Consider the following 17,902-nt stretch of genomic DNA (forward strand, 5'->3'; position numbering starts at 1 on the left):
ATGCAGTGCTGCAGCTAAGGTGAAGATGAGACGGTCTGAGTCAGATTAACCGCCGAGTTTACGACTCCAGACGCAGCTACGCTGGTCGACCCAAAAAATATGCTGCCATCTGAGCACAGCCGTGTAAGCCTGGCACAGCGCTAATTTGTTCAGCCACTGTTCGGGAGGATTGCTGGCAAATAAACCGCTTAGCTGCTGTGGAAGTGGCCGGCCATCTAGGATAAGGATCACTCTGAGCTGTTCTCTGAAATGTTTCACGAGGGTGAACAGGAGTCTAAGGCGAAGGGTGATGATTTAAAAACCGTGTTCTTCCTCTAGAGCTTAAGGATTATTTTTGACTCACTAAATTTCACAGGTAGAAATTCAAAACAGTTAGTCAAAAAATCCATGATAATGACATGTTCTAGGAATGAAAGAAAACCATTCCCAATAAAGATGGTCGTTTTGGGGATCTGCCTGAAAGTGGCTGTGATAGGAAGTTACAACTTTCTATCAGTCTTAGAAAGGATCTGCTGTTCATGTTTTTTTCACATGGGAGCAGAAATATTTTTACTGGCCAGTGTTCCACTGCAGAATTTACTTCCCAGTTTAGTTTATTTTATAATATAGTTGCATGTCTTCAAGGGAAAATGGAAATTTACTTGATAATGAGTAAGGGGTTCTTACTGGTTCTGTATATTGAAAAAAAAATCTATTTTCTATCTATGTATCCATTTAATCTATTCAGGAAGTTACATTGCTATTGCTTGTGTTCATAGTTGTGATATTTATTTTTTCTGGAAGAGTAGAATTGTTAAGGCACACAATACTAAGAGTTATGTTTTAAATAATTAACCCCCTAAGTTATTTTTACCATTTGATATTATTAAAAAGAGAGTCTGTATTAAATATACCTAAACTAGAGTAATTTCTTCTTTCTTCTAGACTTAATTACAAATTGTTATCAAATAAAGATTACTATAATGGAGGTATAACTGCTCTTTCTTGTAAATTAACCAGATCATGTTAAATTACCAGAATTTGCATGTATATCCATAAATATTTCTTAAAGTTTCTATGTTGCTTAAAGTTTCAGCATTACAGTTATTAAAATTTTAGAGATTTAAAAAAAGGTTTGGAATGATTTCAAGAGAAAAGACACATGGATATCACATGGCCCAGGACAAAATAATTATGCTACAGTGTGTAATTACACCTAAAATTCAGGATAATGACCTATTTTTAGCCCAGTGAATAATTGAGAGTACACTGCCATTATTTTATCTCAGTCTTGTTATAGAAGGAGTTGAAAGTAGTTTTAAAAGCAGATTGAAAACGAGAGTTTTGCAACACATAAATGCCTTGACAGTGTTCATTAGTAAGACTTTTTTTCCTAACCCTACTCCTGCACATTTAAATATATGTTCTTATGTCCTTGAATGTAAGATGGAGATGTAATTATTCTCCAATCTGAATGGGGTATATTTTGAAACAATATTAGTAACAAACTGCCTTCTAATAATAAGAACAAGGCATTGAGTTTCTCAGGTGGCATGCACTCTTTCTGGAAGACTTGACATTCTTCCAGTAGAATTTCCACCGACATGGAAATTTCCTGGTACATCTATATATTTAATTAAAGGGGAAGTTCATCTTAAATAAACGCAGATGTTCACAGTTCTGCCTGACTGACATTTCTCGTTGCCAAACATTATTGTTTGGGGAGTCACGAAAGGTCTGACTAGAAACAACTCTATGTTAAAAAGGGAGAATTATGATTTAGTTTGCAGTGATTAATCACTTGACAGCAAGGGGAGCTGGGCTGGAGGGTTGGATATTTTTTGGAAGCTATAGCACAGCTTATACGTGAGCTCAGATATCAGCATACATTGTTCAAACAAGTCAGGTATGTTTGTGCATGTTCACTTATTCACCTTTATTTATTTTTTCTGTTTTTTTTTTTTTTTTTTTTTCTTCCGGTACCGGGAATCAAACTCATGATGTTGCGCTTGCCAGGCAGGCGCTGTGCCGCTGAGCTAAATCCCCAGTCCCATCTATTCACCTTTAGAAAAGCAAACCAATTCAGTGTATTTGACAGAAAAATAACCTACAAGAAAATAGGGTCTTGCCCCAAGGGGCCTGAGAAACACCCACATAACCAGAATTAAGCTGTCTTACTTCAGCAAAATTCTAAGATAATTTAGTATGCAAGCATGCTTTGTGAGTAACCAAGAGATGAATATTGTGTGTCAAATTTGGCCAGGAAGTCTTTCACTCTTGTCATGCTTTGTTTTAGTGGTTTGGGTGGCTCGCTTCTGGATATGCTGAATTGCGGTGTTGCTGAGGTCGTGAATCCAGCCTACCCCTGACATTTTGGAGTGGGTCAAGAATTGTGCCTCCTATCCCCACATACAAATTGGCTCATAAAACAAACTAAGTGTTAGTCCTTCTAGGTGAACTCTTCCTTATGTGTTTTCTTTCTTATTTTGGCTTGTTTTCTCCCCTTAATTTCTAAAGGCCATGATCTTATTATAGTACCCGAATGGTGCGGTCGGTGGAAAGACCGCCTTTCCTCTCGCCTGCCACCAGCCCCTGAAATGTTTTGTTTTCAGCACTCAGTTTCTGATTCTTCCAGTCATGGAAGAAAGTATACCCGTGTTGGCCCAGTTGGGGAGCTTTATGACAAAGGTTAGTAAGAATCGGAAGAGGGAGTGGAGACTGGGAAAGAAGTGAACAACATTGAGTATCATAATAATGATGCATTTTTTTTCTGTGAAAGCTACTTTTTGTCAAGAATATGTATAGTAAATGAAGCAGAAATTAAAGGAAAACAATCAGGAAAGCTGCATAATAAATATACAAGTGACACGATAAATATTCATACATAGAGGCAAGAGGAAAAGAAACAGGAAAGCTTTTGCTGGCTAGAGAAATAGGGAGTAGGATTTAGGAACAGGCTCGAATGAAGTCCTTGAATTATAAGAGAGATGAGGGATAATTTAGAGAGAGACAACAAATAATTTTGGAAAGTGTTACCATTCATTATGAATTTGATCCTCTTTATCTTTCTTGATGAAAACCAGGGTGTCTGGTTACTTTCAGCTGTAGAATTTGACAGTATATGAGAATAATGCCACCAGGCACCTTGTGTTCTGTTTAGGTTGTATTGGCTTCTTCCCCTAGCAGGTATTCCGGACTCATGGTTCAGCTTTATGGATGTTACTGTCGTACAGTTCTTAGTTCTTACAGTTTTCTGGGTTCCTTGTTCTGTCTGTCATGTTGGTTTTTGTAGCCCTGTTTTTCTTGATTGAGAGCTTTCCTTACCAATTATCAGCCACGTTCTTCCAAAAGAGATCTCTCCTTACCTCTGGACTCGTCCTTTCTGTCATCCCTCGGACAAGACGTTCAGTTAATTTCCTTCTAACATGTTCTACTGGGTAATTGGGCAGTTCTCAGAGGATGGCACAGAGCTGGCTTCTGTATTAGCCCCGTACAGAAACGGCTTTGCATTACAGCTTCTCTCTACTAATCTCTGTGTAATCAGAGCCACAGCATTTATGGACCACATAAATGGCAGTTAGAATGGCAATTTCCTTATAAGACAAGCTCAACATACGTACACTTCTTCTATGAGGTTGGCAGGTGTAAGGATGTGAGGATAGAAAAGGCAAACTTCTGGTAGTTATAGTTGTGAATTTATAGAACCAAAGAGGGCAGAAAAAATAAGTTTGGCAGAAGAGAGTTCAGACTCTATGAGGGTCTGGACTGTGTCAGATCACAGTGAAGAAACAAGGGAATGTGTGTGTATGTGTGTGTGTGTGTGTGTGTGTGCATGTGTACGTGTCCAGAAGGCCTCTGCCTAACGGTGAGCAGAAGAGGGGAAATCATGAAATATGCACAGGACAGGTAAGAAGAAGTGTGGAACTTCCCTTTATGAACGCAGCTCTCAAGTCTACATCCGCACCATCCTGATCTGGACGTACTTCGCACATTCAGGGAACTCTCAGTCATACTGTAACCATGCAAATTTTGTCATGTTCTACAGATTTTAAACGATGTATTTTTATTTTGGTAACTTTCTCTCCTCTTCATTGGTCCAACCTAAGAAGGTTATCCTGTGTCCAGTGTTCTGTGCCAGCTATTAGCCCTGATGCATGCTTCTCCTGAGCGTGGCATGTCTCTATTTGTGTGACGGTGCCTCCTACCTCCTGGCTCTCTGTGAATTGGCAACATGCCATGCTGTGTCATATTTTGCGCCCTGCTCCAACCTGTTTTGCAAGAGGACAGGGCCTCCTATTTATGTATTTATCCTCATTCTTTTTGTTATTGTCTGTGATTTCTCTGATTATCATTCGAATTAATTTTTCACAGACCATTTGAAAGGCTCCTGCTTAGCCATTTTATCCCACTAAGACAAGTCGATAAAACCATTTGCAAATGAAGATAATCAAAAGGCTTTGCCTTTAGGTTTATTCATTGCATACAAAATCATATATTTTTCTGTTTATCCTCTATTGTTTTTCAAGTATATTGTGGACTAAAGTTTAAATTTTTTGCGTGCTAAAATGTGCAAGGATCATGACAATTAATTCAGTGTCTTATCATACTTTTTAATATCTTCTTACTAATTATTATTTTTCACACAGTCAGAATTGAATCTAGTAATGATTTTAGATCATCACCTGAAGAGAACCATTACATGTCCATTGGTTTATAAATAGCACTGGCTTTTGATCCAGCATTTTGAAGTTCACATTTAATTTTATGTCAATCTATCATGTAATCTGTGTTTCCCATTACCTTGATTTATAAGCAGGCATAATTTATTTTCCTTAGAATAGAATTGTTCAGTGCCTTTACATCTGATGATTTATATGTTTTTATTTATACAAAAGTTATTCATCATCATGTATTTTTGTATTTGAATATCAAACAAGAAAAAAATTCATGCAATTTCCAGAGGTTTCTTTCTGCTCCATGGGCAGCAGGTGTTTGGGGTTGGACTTTAAACCTTAGGCAGTGCTCAACACTTGAAAGTTACAACTTCTAAAAATTTCTTGTTGAGCCTAATTAGTACATCACAGGGAGTGTTTCAGAAAGTCCAAAGTCCTTAGTAATTTTCTTCCAATAATACTGGAATGTGTGGAGATAATGGATGGGTTTAAGGACTCCTTTTCCTCTTCAAATACTTAGGAAGTATGCAATTCTATTAAAATAAATGAAGTAAATCACTTACTGTAAATACACAGAGAATCAGAGGTTTTATGTGTTGGTGTGACATTATTTGATCTATTAAAGATGTAGGCACCATGTAGATGGGAACTGTCCTTTTTTTTTTTTTTTTTTTTTGTCTTTTTGAGACAGGGTCTCACCATACAGTTCAGGCTGACCTGGAGCTCACTTTGTAGCCTAGGCTGGTCTCAAACTTGCAGCGATCCTCCTGCCTCAGCCTCACAAATGTGTGAACTGTCTTAAGTACTTTCCAACTAGCACAAAATCAGCATAGCAGAAACTCAGAGGGCTTAGTGAATAAACTCCACTGTCAGTTTTTGTAGAAGCAATGAGTCCTTGCTATTTTTGGCTTCTCTGGTCAGTTATTCATTCTTCTGTTACTTTTATCCTGGTTGGCTCTGGAGACCACCCCCAGCCCCACAACCTGAGCCAATGCATGGAGCGTAGCTCGTCTTTGGTTCAGAGGTAGAGGCTGTGACCTACATGTAAGTTAGTCAATGCATTAATCAACGACTTGAGTACCTTGCCAAATAGATACAGTAAGACTCAATGCAACCTCTCACAAAAGGACTTAGGATGATACACTTCATCTTGTCCATGGGCCTAACACTGAGGAAACAATGGCTCTGGAAAGCCTGGGCCATCTTGAGACCACACTGGTATGGAGATGCTGGTATGTATCGCCTGGTATCCAGTGATAGAAATGTGCAGCCGAAGGCAGAGATGACAGATGGAAGACCTCAAGTTGATGATGCAAATAAAACCTCTGCATTAGGTTTTAGAGCAGATCCCGTCACAAAAACTTATTAGCTACACCAGACAGTAAAGGTTCTTTGGGTTTAAATATTTTTGTTTGGATTTTATGACTTTTGCAACTGAATACTTCTTAATTGATACCAGGAGAAGATCACTAAGACCTCACGTGATAGATGCATGGTCTCCTTTGTGCTCTTATCCTGCCCAAGTACACAAGAGGTTCTACATCTCAACTGTATCAGCAGCGGCTTTCAAACTGTGGACCAACCTGTACCCAGACTGTTCCTCATACTCCTGAGACAGCAGAAGGAAAGGGCAGAGACATGTTATGGTTGACATCTCGATGCCCTCTGAGAACTGCAGCCCTCACACTGTTGGAAGGTGGCCGAATTATGGGGTCTTCGAGCTGACCCTCCATTAGGAAGTGGGGTCATCGGGTGTGTCTCCCTGGCTCCTCCCTTGATGCTCTCTGCTTCCCATTCACCGTGCTTGGAGAAACTTGCCCTCCCCGTTCCCGCCACGCTGTTTCTTCGTTGGAGCCCGTGGACTCTGTACTGAAACGCGAGCCAAATTAAACCTCTTCTCCTGGAAGTTGTTGGTGTCCGATATTGTGGGGAGGACAGTGCCTAAGATGAGACATGAGCTCTGATACATCAGGCCGAATCAATAAGAGACATTCTGCTTCTTCACGGCCTCTAAAGCAAGAGTTCTGAGACTAGGATATGTTTGAAAGCCACTGGTTGAGGGTTTTTTATTCCTGAAGCCAAGAAGGTTGCAGCAGTACTAATGCATATTTATAGTGCTCTTCTTTTTTTAGACAATCCAACTCTAACTAACACTACAGAACCATATTTACATGGAAGATCTCTCAGTTTAGTACAAATAGCGTTCTTCAGCAGTAATTGAACTCATTGTACAGTTTGGGACATCATTTAAATTCCATCTTTCTATGTGCCACTTTTTGTCATTTATTTATTGAAAGATAAATGTCTTCTCTCCTTTCCATAATTTTAATACACACAAAAAAGTACATTTCTCTTACTAGTACTTTATTAATTAAGCAACATCAGGCATTCACACTTGTCCAGTGATAGTTTCTCTTAATAAAAGAAGGAATTCATCTTCTCAAAATTCTGGAAAATTTTAAATTTGGGTTGAGAGATTCTGTTCCTCTCTAATGGGGCCAAGTCCACCATCAGCTTCATGGTACCCTTCAATAAGACACTTGTTATGAAAGAGAAAAGCAGTCATGTGCACAAACGCGGTCCTGTGTTTTAAGGACGCCGCTTAGGGCGAGGTCCATGGCCTTACTTGACACTGTCATTATCGTCGCAAGCACGATCAACCATCAACGCCTCCTCAAATCACCATTGCCAACTTTAAGTCCTTCCCAGATTAAACATTCGGCAAATCTGTAAGTAATCACTGCTACTATAAATTTTACCTTGGAAATCAAAGCTTATTTATATTAAGCACTGGCCTCATTGCTGGGACATTATACCCAACACCCACAACTTAAAGGTGGGGAGGGTTTTATTTGCTCAATTTTTCACTCTATGGTCAGCTGCCTCCAAGGCAGAAACAGCGTGCTGAGAACGTCTGGTGGAGGACAGCTGCTCATCCCGCGGCAGCCAGAGGCAGAGGGGAAGGGGAGGAGTCGGGCAGGCAGATTACGGCTCTGCAGGTCCTGCCCCAGTGACCCATCTGCGGCATCCCCACCTCCCCACAGCAAGTTAAATACACTTTGCCATGATCCAATTACCTTCCGGAAGCCCCAGCTGTGAACCTAGGCGGCTACTGGGGAACATTCTAGATCCAAGCCATAGCATTATTTGAAATAACGTCAGTCTTGAAGAAAAGTTGGAAAGACAGTGCAGTGCCCTTCCACAAACCCATTAACTAGCAGCGCCAGGTAAAATACATAGTGTAAATAAGTTTTGTCGTCAATAAGCGAAGCCTGTAAATCTAATCAGTAATTTCTGTAAAATAACTCATGTCTAGACCTTTCTTTTATTTGCACATGCAAATTAATTGTCTGAAGAGCGCAGTAGCCTAATGGAAAAACAACACGAAGGCGGCTAGTTGATTACTCCTGACATAACACGATAATGAACTGGACTTTGGTATTTTATTATCTTTGGACTTTGTTTTTAAGTCTAAGTAAACAAAAATTAGAACTGAAAAATTACTTAAAGTAGGACTTTCAGAGGAAAAAATACAGGGCATTTTGTAATAGTCCACAACTATTTACAACTATTTCATTTCTGCTAGAAGAAGACAAGTGTGCGTTCAGTACACTGTAAAGAAAGAATTGTTAATACGTTTATATTTTCTTAGCCCTAATTTAAAAAATTCTGATGGAGAGTCACCAAATCCACTTTCATGTTTGTTATTTAACGAAGTATAGTCTTGGAGATTTAAAATGCATTGATGTCCGAAAATGGGGAGAGATTGAAAGATTTCTTTGGCTTCTCAATATTTTAAAACTTCTGTCGTTGCTTCCATTGTCCTGAATACTCCGAGCCATCACCTTCTCTGCTGTCACCATGGTACGCATATTGCTAAGTTTGTTTTTATGCTTCTGTGCATGTACCTCTGACTACAATGATTATGAATTGCAAAGAGAAATGATTCATTCTCCAAAAGCCTGTTTTTGAACAGTGACCACAGCAATGGTTATCTGGACATCTGTCCATGAAGACTTGGCTTGAAATGACTAACTCATTCCACAAAGAGCAAGAAGAGCTCCTTGATTCAAACTGTCTTCAAGACTGAAGTTCAGGCTCCTTTCTTTGTTCAGCTCTCAGGATGGTCCCACAGTGCTGAATGGTTGGCAGGTGACATTTATGGTAACAAAAATGTGAGAGAATAAAAACTACTATGCTGCAAGAAAAATCATGGTTAGGATATAGTTAAATGTCCCTCTGGTCCTCCCTGGCTTCACGGTGGACCATATTCACATATCTGTTCTGACCCAGCAGTAGGAAGTTGCACCTTTGCTAATTTTCATGTTCTTCCATTGCTGGTCTGTGATGTTGACTTCATAATGATACCAAAATTGAAGTTTTAAAATCGACTTCCAGGTAACTAAAAACTATCATAAAAGCAACTCATATGGAGCCCCACACTCATTTCATATGTTGTCTTGTTAGGAGACGAGTCTATCTTAGAGGGTTTTTTTTTTTTTTTCTGGCATAATCTAAGCCATTGTATAAATATAATCTTTAAAATGGAGATACTTCAAACTGCCCCTTGCTAATTCATAGGCAAATTTTATTTGATTTGTTTAGTGTCATGTCCTTGCATTGTTCTTTTGGTGGCAGAATGTCTTCTAGTCCCAGCAATACAATAGGAAAATACAAAGAGGTTGATGATAAACGCAACAATAAGAAACCCAGAGAATGTTACTGAACACGCATCAGCACTGGAGCTGCCGTTCCATGCAAAGTCAAGAACTGAATGTAATTGTCAATGTCAGGATTTACACTGAAAGCTACCAATAGGCTGAGTGGAGAAATACTTGGTCTAAAGCATCAAAGTACAACTCTGTTCTAATGTTGAACCCTGATGACTCCCTGAAGAATTTTTAAACTTCATTGTGCTTTGAAAATGTCTGAGAGACTTGTTAAAATTCAGATTCTTAGACCTGTGCCCAGTCTGCCTCCAGCTGACACTGTGGTAAATAAAATGCAAAATAGAAGTGAGATCAATAGAACATAGGGAGTTCACGTGCTTCCCCAAATTACAAACTCCATTGTTTTAAAATATTTCAATATATATGCTAATTGGTTTCATTTATACTACCGGTTAATCTTAGTCTGTTGAAAAGAAAGATTTCTGTTATTATTATCTGTTTCATTCTTGTAAGAATCTTTTTGGTTTATGTTTTATACTCTGAGTAACTACTTTAAAGACTGATACACAGTGTAATATCTACTGCTATTCTCTTATTATTTGATTATGAAATTTCATTTTCATTTTTCATAAAATAAAAATTTTTTAAAATTCGGATTCTTGGACTCTAGCTTCTATATATAATGAAACATGGTCTAAACAAGTAAGAAAATTATTAAGACTAATCAGAGAAATATAACTTACATAATCAATGGCATACTGCTCTAACATAAAATTGGAAAATTATGGGGGAAAGAACATCATATATAAGATGTTTGGGGCACAAACTGATCTGACTTTTTTGAAAGACATGTCAGCAGTATTTGTCAAAAGACATTGAATCCTGTAATCATGAATTTTATCACGTTTAGTTCAAATGTGTGTACAAAACATGAAATGATGCATATTTTACACTTTTTTATTGTAGTGTAAACTTGAAATTAAATAAGCATAAATTATAGATCAAATAAGTTGTGCAATCAATGAAATAAATTATAATACACTCATCTAATAAATTCTAAAAATAATTTTCACACGCGAAGATACTCATTATCTTCACTAAACATGATAGAACATGGTATGCGTTTTGTTTAACCATTCTTATGGATGGTAGGAAATATGGATGGTAGGAAATATGGACATTCTATCTGTCTCTTTTATCTGCATTTTATACATATATTATCTGTGTAAGTAAACACTTTGAACGGACAAATGACTACCCAGTGATGGAGAGCCAGACACTGATAATTCACATACTTGACTCATCACATATATTTTGGCAAAACACTTCACAATATCCATCAAAATTCTTAAAAATATTTGGTCTATTTAATTTCCTAGACATAAAACCCAAGGTGAAATTCAGACATTCTGACAAATATGATTTGTATAAATTTAAAAATCAATTATAGAAATGAAAGCTAAAAAAATCCTAAATTTCCAACATAAAAAAATAGTTAAAGAAGTCATATTTCATATATCTTCTTATACTACATGGCTAGCAAGGCAATAGCTCTTAAATGTGTTCAATGGCTTGAAAATGGCCATATTAGTAAATGTATACACTATCATATAAAAACTTTACATGTTATAGAATCCCAATCAAATTATCAAGAGAATTAAAAAATACATTAGTAGGACAAAAGGCAAATCTTCAACTGTTTTTTAGCAGTGAGATTGCAAGTGGTGTTTTTCATGTTTCTCTGTAATTTTACGTGATTTCTGCGTGTTTAAATAATGTAGACATATTACTTTTGCAAATATACATAATTTTTTCTCATTAGTAGTACAAAAAAAAAACCCAAAAACCAAAAAACAAAAAACCCAGTGATAGAAAACCAGGGTGAACCTACTTTAAGACAGAGAACGAACTATATGTCAGCATACTGTTCAGCATATAGAGAGGAGAGACAATAGCTGAGAATATGGAAGAGCAATTGCTTTCAACTTGGTCCTAATAACCCTTCAGGACATACATGAATCACCAGTGCCTTCAGCAAGTGTTTCTAGCCAGTAACAGTCACAATTAATGTAACTTTTTTACCAGTTCGAAGAATCTCTGTATTGTAGGTGGGCATGGGATTGCATGTTATGTTATGTATTACTTATGCATCTGCAATATACATTTACCTTTATTTATCTGGTAATTAGCAAACTGTTGAGCAGAGTGTTAATTAATAATGACTGTAGTCGGTACCAATTCTGAGTGTGATTCACTACCACTGTATATTTTTAAATTATTTCCTTGTGATTTTAATCATTGCTCTAACCATATTTCTTACCTCAATAAATGTTTGGAGTTGCCTTTTATTGGATAATGAGAATACATAAATGAATAACATATAACTTAAATTTTCAAAGACATAGAATTAGTAATTATGGGACAAAAAATAAGAGTGGCTTAATCATGTAGAGTTTTATAGAGTAAACAGGTTATGATGGATGTGCTTCATTTTTTCTGAAATCCGGTAACCCCCTTTCCGGTCACCGTCCCCACATCTGAGCAGCAGAACGGCTGAGACAAGGCAGAGTACTCCATCGCCGTGCGGGGTACACTTGGAGAAACGCACCAATCACAAATCTCACGCTGTGCTGTCCAGTACAATGTTATGGCTTAGATACGCTCAAAATTCCTGTCTGTGGGGAAGGGGATTGGATACGGGGCGCTGTACTCAGCAGAGGATGTGCCCCCTGAGGAGCTCATAGCTGACTGCTGTTAGGAAGTGGGCTACTTAGAGGTGGGTCACTGGGGTGGGGGTCATGACCCGGAAGGTTATAGCTCCCTCCTCACACTTCCTCTTCGCTGCCTCCTGGCTGGGGGTAGAACAGTTCCCCCCACCACACACACACCATGTCCCTCTGTCATCCTGCGTCTGACCTGGAGCCAGTGGAGTGCGAGGCAAAGTATAGTTTTCCCTCTTTAAATTGCAGGTGCTGCATGTTTTGTCCAGTGACGGGATAGGGACTAAAACAAACCATCCCTGGTGAAACGTGACTTCTGGTAATATGAAATATAGCTAGTCCAAGCTGAGATGTGTTGTAAGTTTGAAACGCAATGTGTTGCAAAAATGTTCAGTCTGGGGTGTAGGGACGTACCTCAGTAGTAGAGTCCTCGCGCAGCTGGGTTCATTCAGTCCTCAGCTCTGTGAAAGCAAACACGCACTTTGAGGGAAGAACGTAAAATGTGTTATTAATTTTCTACATTTGTTACATGTTGATCATTCTTTGAAAGTCTGAGGTTAGAAATATATTAACATTATTCTCACCTCTCTCTTCACTTTGTGAAGGGTTACTACTGGAGAACCTGGTGTTGTATGAATTAGGTTTCTGCTCCCTGAGGTTTTACTCTGACACGCAGTTTGAGGTTTGTTCCACCCATAATCAGCTGGCTGGAGGGCAGAGACGCACAGTGCAAGGCCACGGCGTGGGGAAGCTGCTCCACCCGGGCCAGGGAGAACCGGAGAGAGGAGAGGCGCTGAGGAGGGATATAGTAGCTCCCCACTCCCCGAGCCACGTGCCTGGTGGCACACCCCTTACCGGCAGGCCTGACCGCCTTGCAGCACAGTTAACCGTAAACTCTCTTGGCTAGGTGCACCGATGAGCTCAGGGGCCCCTCACCAGCCACGTCCAAAGGCGCCATTTCTGAGCACACGGGAGGTTGCAGGGACATTTTAGATGCCAACCATAAATGCACATGTTTTGAATTATGTATCTATTGGAAAATAATCACTTAGATGTTTGTTGCATCACCAAAAACTTGCAAAAAACTTTGAAAGTTTCCTACAGGGCCTTGAAAAGAAAAGTATAGTATTTATTTTGGGCTCCACACGGCCTCTGAAAGCCAGGTCTGTTGGTACGATCAAAAACAATAATGGAGAGTAGGAGATAGGTAGCAGTATTCTTTACCTTTCAGTTTTTATTTTTATTTATTTATTTTTGTCTTTTTGGGACAGGGTCTCACTATGCAGTTCAGGCTGGCCTTGAGTTTACTTTGTAGCCCAGGCTGGCCTCAAACTTGCAACAATCCTCCTGCCTCAGCCTCCCTAGTGCTGGGATTACAGGCGTGCGCCACCACGCCTGACGCTGTTTTTATTTTTATTAGTATACGTTGATGTTCCACGTGGATTGCATTACTCATGTGGAGTCGGCACGTGTACTGAACACATCTTGGCGTGCCCCACATCTTTTTATTACCCCTTTCCTGTGCTTCCTGTCCCCTTCCACCTCTTGATCTCTGTCCCATTTGAACTGATCTCCCTACACCTTTATTTTGCTCCTTATGTATATTTTGTGTTTCTCATATAAGAGAAACAATCCAGTATTTTACCTTCTGTGTTTGATTTTATGGTCTCAAGGTGCATCCATTTTCCTACAGATGACGCAAGTTTGTTGTACTTTATAGAAGAGTAGTTCTCCACTGTTTAGTATCTTTGACACTGAATATTTTTAAAGGCAGGACAGGTTTGTCACAAAGAGGAAAAAGGTTTAGGTTTCAGGAACAGGATTTTGGGAGAAACTCTCCATGACATTTTGCATTTCCGCATTCTTGTAGGTGAAGCACTGACTTCTATTTGTTCTAAATCTCTTTTAGGGGCTGGGGATTTAGCTCAGCGTCACAGTACCTGCCTGGCAAGTGCAAGGTCGTGAGTTTGATTCCTGGTACCGGAAGCAAAACAAAAAAGTAAATTTCTTGAAAAATTGTTTTGTAGAAAATATCCTTGGAAGACAAAAATTCTTGCTTAGTAGCAAAGAACAGCAAGGTACGCTTTCTGTCCATTTTTAAAGTCAAGTTTCTAAGATTAGAGTTTATGTGCTACCATTCAATTAGCTCTATGTACAGGTACTTTCTGGACCTCCACACAGCTCTGTAGAATTTAATGCTCAGGAACCCAGTGTAAAAATAATAATATCACCAATGCCACTGCTGTGAACAACATGCTGTTCTTCTTCACTGATCCCAAAGTTTTATGTCTTCTGATGGTACCTATGAAAGTGTGGCAGATGGTCTTGTTGGCCGTTGCATACTCTGTATAACTCTTGATAAGAATATCCATAGCTGGTTGTACATTATGTGTCTTCCAAAATATATGTATCTAATAATGACACAGAGATTGACAGTACAACATTAGAAGCTAGAAATTGCTAAGAACCCACCTAGCATTGTATACGTACACCTTATTCAACTTCTTTGTGTACTATTTCCCCGTGTCTAAAATAAAATTCTATCTAACAAATTCATGACAAAGATTTTATGACATAAATTTATGTAATACTCTTAGAAAAGTGCCAGGATCATGGTTTTTATTCAATAAATGTTATCATTACCAATTAAAGGAGGAATTATAATCAAACACAATAAGCAGAAAATTGCATTGAACAATACTGACAGCAATTTGTTTTATATGGTTAATCACACATGGCTGGCATAGTGACTGCAAAGCCTATTTCCAATGGATGTAGTGATATTATTATTTCTGAGTGTGACACATGGCCCTGAGATTTCACATATGGTAAAGCACTTGGAGGTTCCTAATTATATTCAAGGGAAATTTTTATCAGTTGGGAGTTTGAGAAATGTAGTGTAACTTCTGAGGGTTAAATAGTAGGTTTAGATCATTTCTGGGCACTTAGACTATGAAGCATGTCTATTTATGTATTTTCTACTTTCCCCTGTGTCCCTTAAATTCCTCAGAAATGGCTTTACCATGTAGGAATCCATTTGCTACAGATGTTAATAATTATTCATGGCCGATTGTTCTCTCAAACTTGATCTACCTCCTCCTCATCATATAATGAATGCTCATGCTAGGACCGTTCGAACTATTTCCCACCAGCAATTCACACTGATCTTTAAACTATGCTCTCCTTCAATAGAAGGGCCAAGAATTTCCCCCTTTTCTATTGTTGGTACTCCCATAGACTGCTTACCACAGAGTGGAGACTACCTCACTGACCCAGGAAATGACAGGCAGATAATTCCTTACTTTGAATCAGAGAGTCTGACTGTGTCACCTGAAACGAGGTATTATTGTGTGGGTTGTGGAGCAACCCCGAGGATGACTGACAACAGACGTGGGACAGCGGAGGGAGAAACATTGCCACCCAAAGTTGTCTTAATTTTTCAGTTGTGAACAGAACAGAACTGCTTCCGAAATTCGACTCTGACAAGTTAGCTCAGGCGTGCCTCAGTCCCCGTGATCAAGTGCTTTGTTACCATGATGGGTATTATTTGATGCCACAAAACAATGTATTTACTGCTACTACTATGAATAGGTTGACGTAGATGATTCCCTTCTTCAGAGGTGTGTGAGCCTCTTCCACGTAAGCTGCCTCAGGAATGGGCAGAGTGAGTGGTCCTAGGTCTGAAAATTTCATAAATAATTTCAGTGTCTGATTTTCTAGTCTCTTAAGTACCCTTAAAATTCTAATTTCTTAGGGTTTTCACCTCTGCTTCTGTTACCCATCTGTTCCTGCAGGTTATCCCATTTTTTTCCCCATTAAAATTCAGGATTTTTAGCATACCTGTTTTACATTCCTAATCTGACAGTGCCATATTTGAGTTTGGTTCTGATTCTACAGTTCTTTTGATTAAAATGTGCTGTTATTATACAGGAGTGGGATTAACGTGACAGTAAGGCACAGAGGGAAGGGGGCGTTCTACAGTTCTGTGATTAAGTCTTTGTCTTTCGTGAGCTGTGTTACCTTTTAACCTTTAGATGAATTCAGAAGGCTGCACAGCCCCACGGTTGGTCATTTTTCCTCTACTTGGGTAGTTAGGTTTTGTAAAAACAAAACACAGGCTTTCTTTGGAAGGAAGATTATTTATTGATATTTAGAGTAGGGTACTGTGGTTATTTTCAAAATGTGGCCCTGCTCTTGTTGGATCTCAGTGTGGTTTTTCTCCAGTGTTCACCTGAGAATTCAATGGGGCATCTGATGCACTAACTAGGAAACAGAGTCACAGCTTATCATGGATGAGCTAAGGAGGAAGCCCACTGCTCGAGGAACACTAACACTGTGACGGAGGAATTGCTGGAAGCTCTGTATGGAAGAGCTTTAGAGTTAAATTTGCTGGGATCCCATTCTAGGGACGGCTCCAGACTTTTGTGAATTTATCCACAAAACCTATCCAGTGCTTGGGGAGGGCCTCTTGCCTCATTACCTAAATTCTCTTGTGGGTTGAAGCAGAGTTTTTATTTATTTAGCTTTTGTGCTGTTGTGAGGAAGCTCTCACATATTAGATCAGAAATCACAAGTCTGCAAGACATCTTGAGCGGTCATTTACCTCTCAGTATCAATACATGTATACGATGCTCCTCTTAAAACTTCATTTGGAGGTGGCTGAGCAGGCTACAAAGGCGTCTGACATTTGGGAAGTTGCTGTCAAACTCACCACAGTCCGTTTTTCTGTGTTCTTAGCAGCCAGACAGATCGTATTTCCTGTTCTTTCTTGTGGTTGGTTTGTCCGTGTGAGCGAGTTATGGCCCAAAGGAATATAAGCAGAAGCGGCCTCACCATGAAAATCATCTGCACTAATCCTTACTCTCCTTCGTTTGCAAGTTAATTAGTGGAAACGACCCTGAGGACTTCGTGTTCGTCAGCTTTCCCATCGATAGGCAGAATACGTGGCACGATGACTTCCAGGAAGAGAATTTTACTGGGCTGTGGTTTGGGGGTTTCGTCCATGTTTAGGTAGCTCCATGGCGGGAACATCTCGTAGGAAGAAATGGCAAAGCAAAGCTGCTTAGTTTCATGCTGGCTCCGAAGAGCCCTGGGGAGGGGTGGGAACAAGAGGTGAGCCTTCCTAAAGTGTGCCTTCAGGGGCCTGCCCTTCAGCTGGCCGCACCTCCAAACACATTCCGCTAGGGGCAGCAGTGGATTAATCCACAGGTGAGTGTAGCAGCCCTGATTCAGTCACACTTCCAGGGGCTCCTGCTGCAGGCCCGTGGACAAGTAAGTTTAACTGTCACATACCGACGGGTATAAAGCCGCAGGAGAAAGAAAGTAGGGCACTTCAACAGCTTTATGGAACAAATCCATCTGTCTTTCTCTACCTGCAGAAAACTGTAACGTGTTCAAAAATAAACTCCTTGCATCTCCCAGTCCCACAGTTCTGGCATCACTTGTTATAGCAGCCTACCCTGAAAAATGCAAGGCAGAAAGGTAGGCCTCTGAGGAGAGAAAGAAGACATAGAGAAGGGACTTTGTGGTCGTGGAAGCAGTTTGGTTGAACTTTTGATTTGTTATAAGGAACATGGTGAACCCGTGCTGAGAAGGTGACGCACACACTCACCCTGCTTACACACGAGGCTGACCGTAGAAGCCTGTGTCCCCGAATATTAACACCAAATCCCTCTGAGCCGCGCCAGACTTAGGCACCAGCCCTATCCTCAGCGAGAGGTGTCATGACTTATAATTCTGCTACTGATTAATTAATTTCTTTGTGTCTTCATTCAGTGTATTTTTTCACATCTTGTTATTTCATCATATTAATCCTGCCCCCCAGTACCTCCTCTCACTTGTGTATATATATTTTTTTAAA

Source organism: Chinchilla lanigera, unplaced genomic scaffold, assembly GCF_000276665.1.
Source record: "Chinchilla lanigera isolate Chin_1 unplaced genomic scaffold, ChiLan1.0 scaffold00040, whole genome shotgun sequence".
In the NCBI taxonomy this organism is placed as follows: Eukaryota; Metazoa; Chordata; class Mammalia; order Rodentia; family Chinchillidae; genus Chinchilla; species Chinchilla lanigera.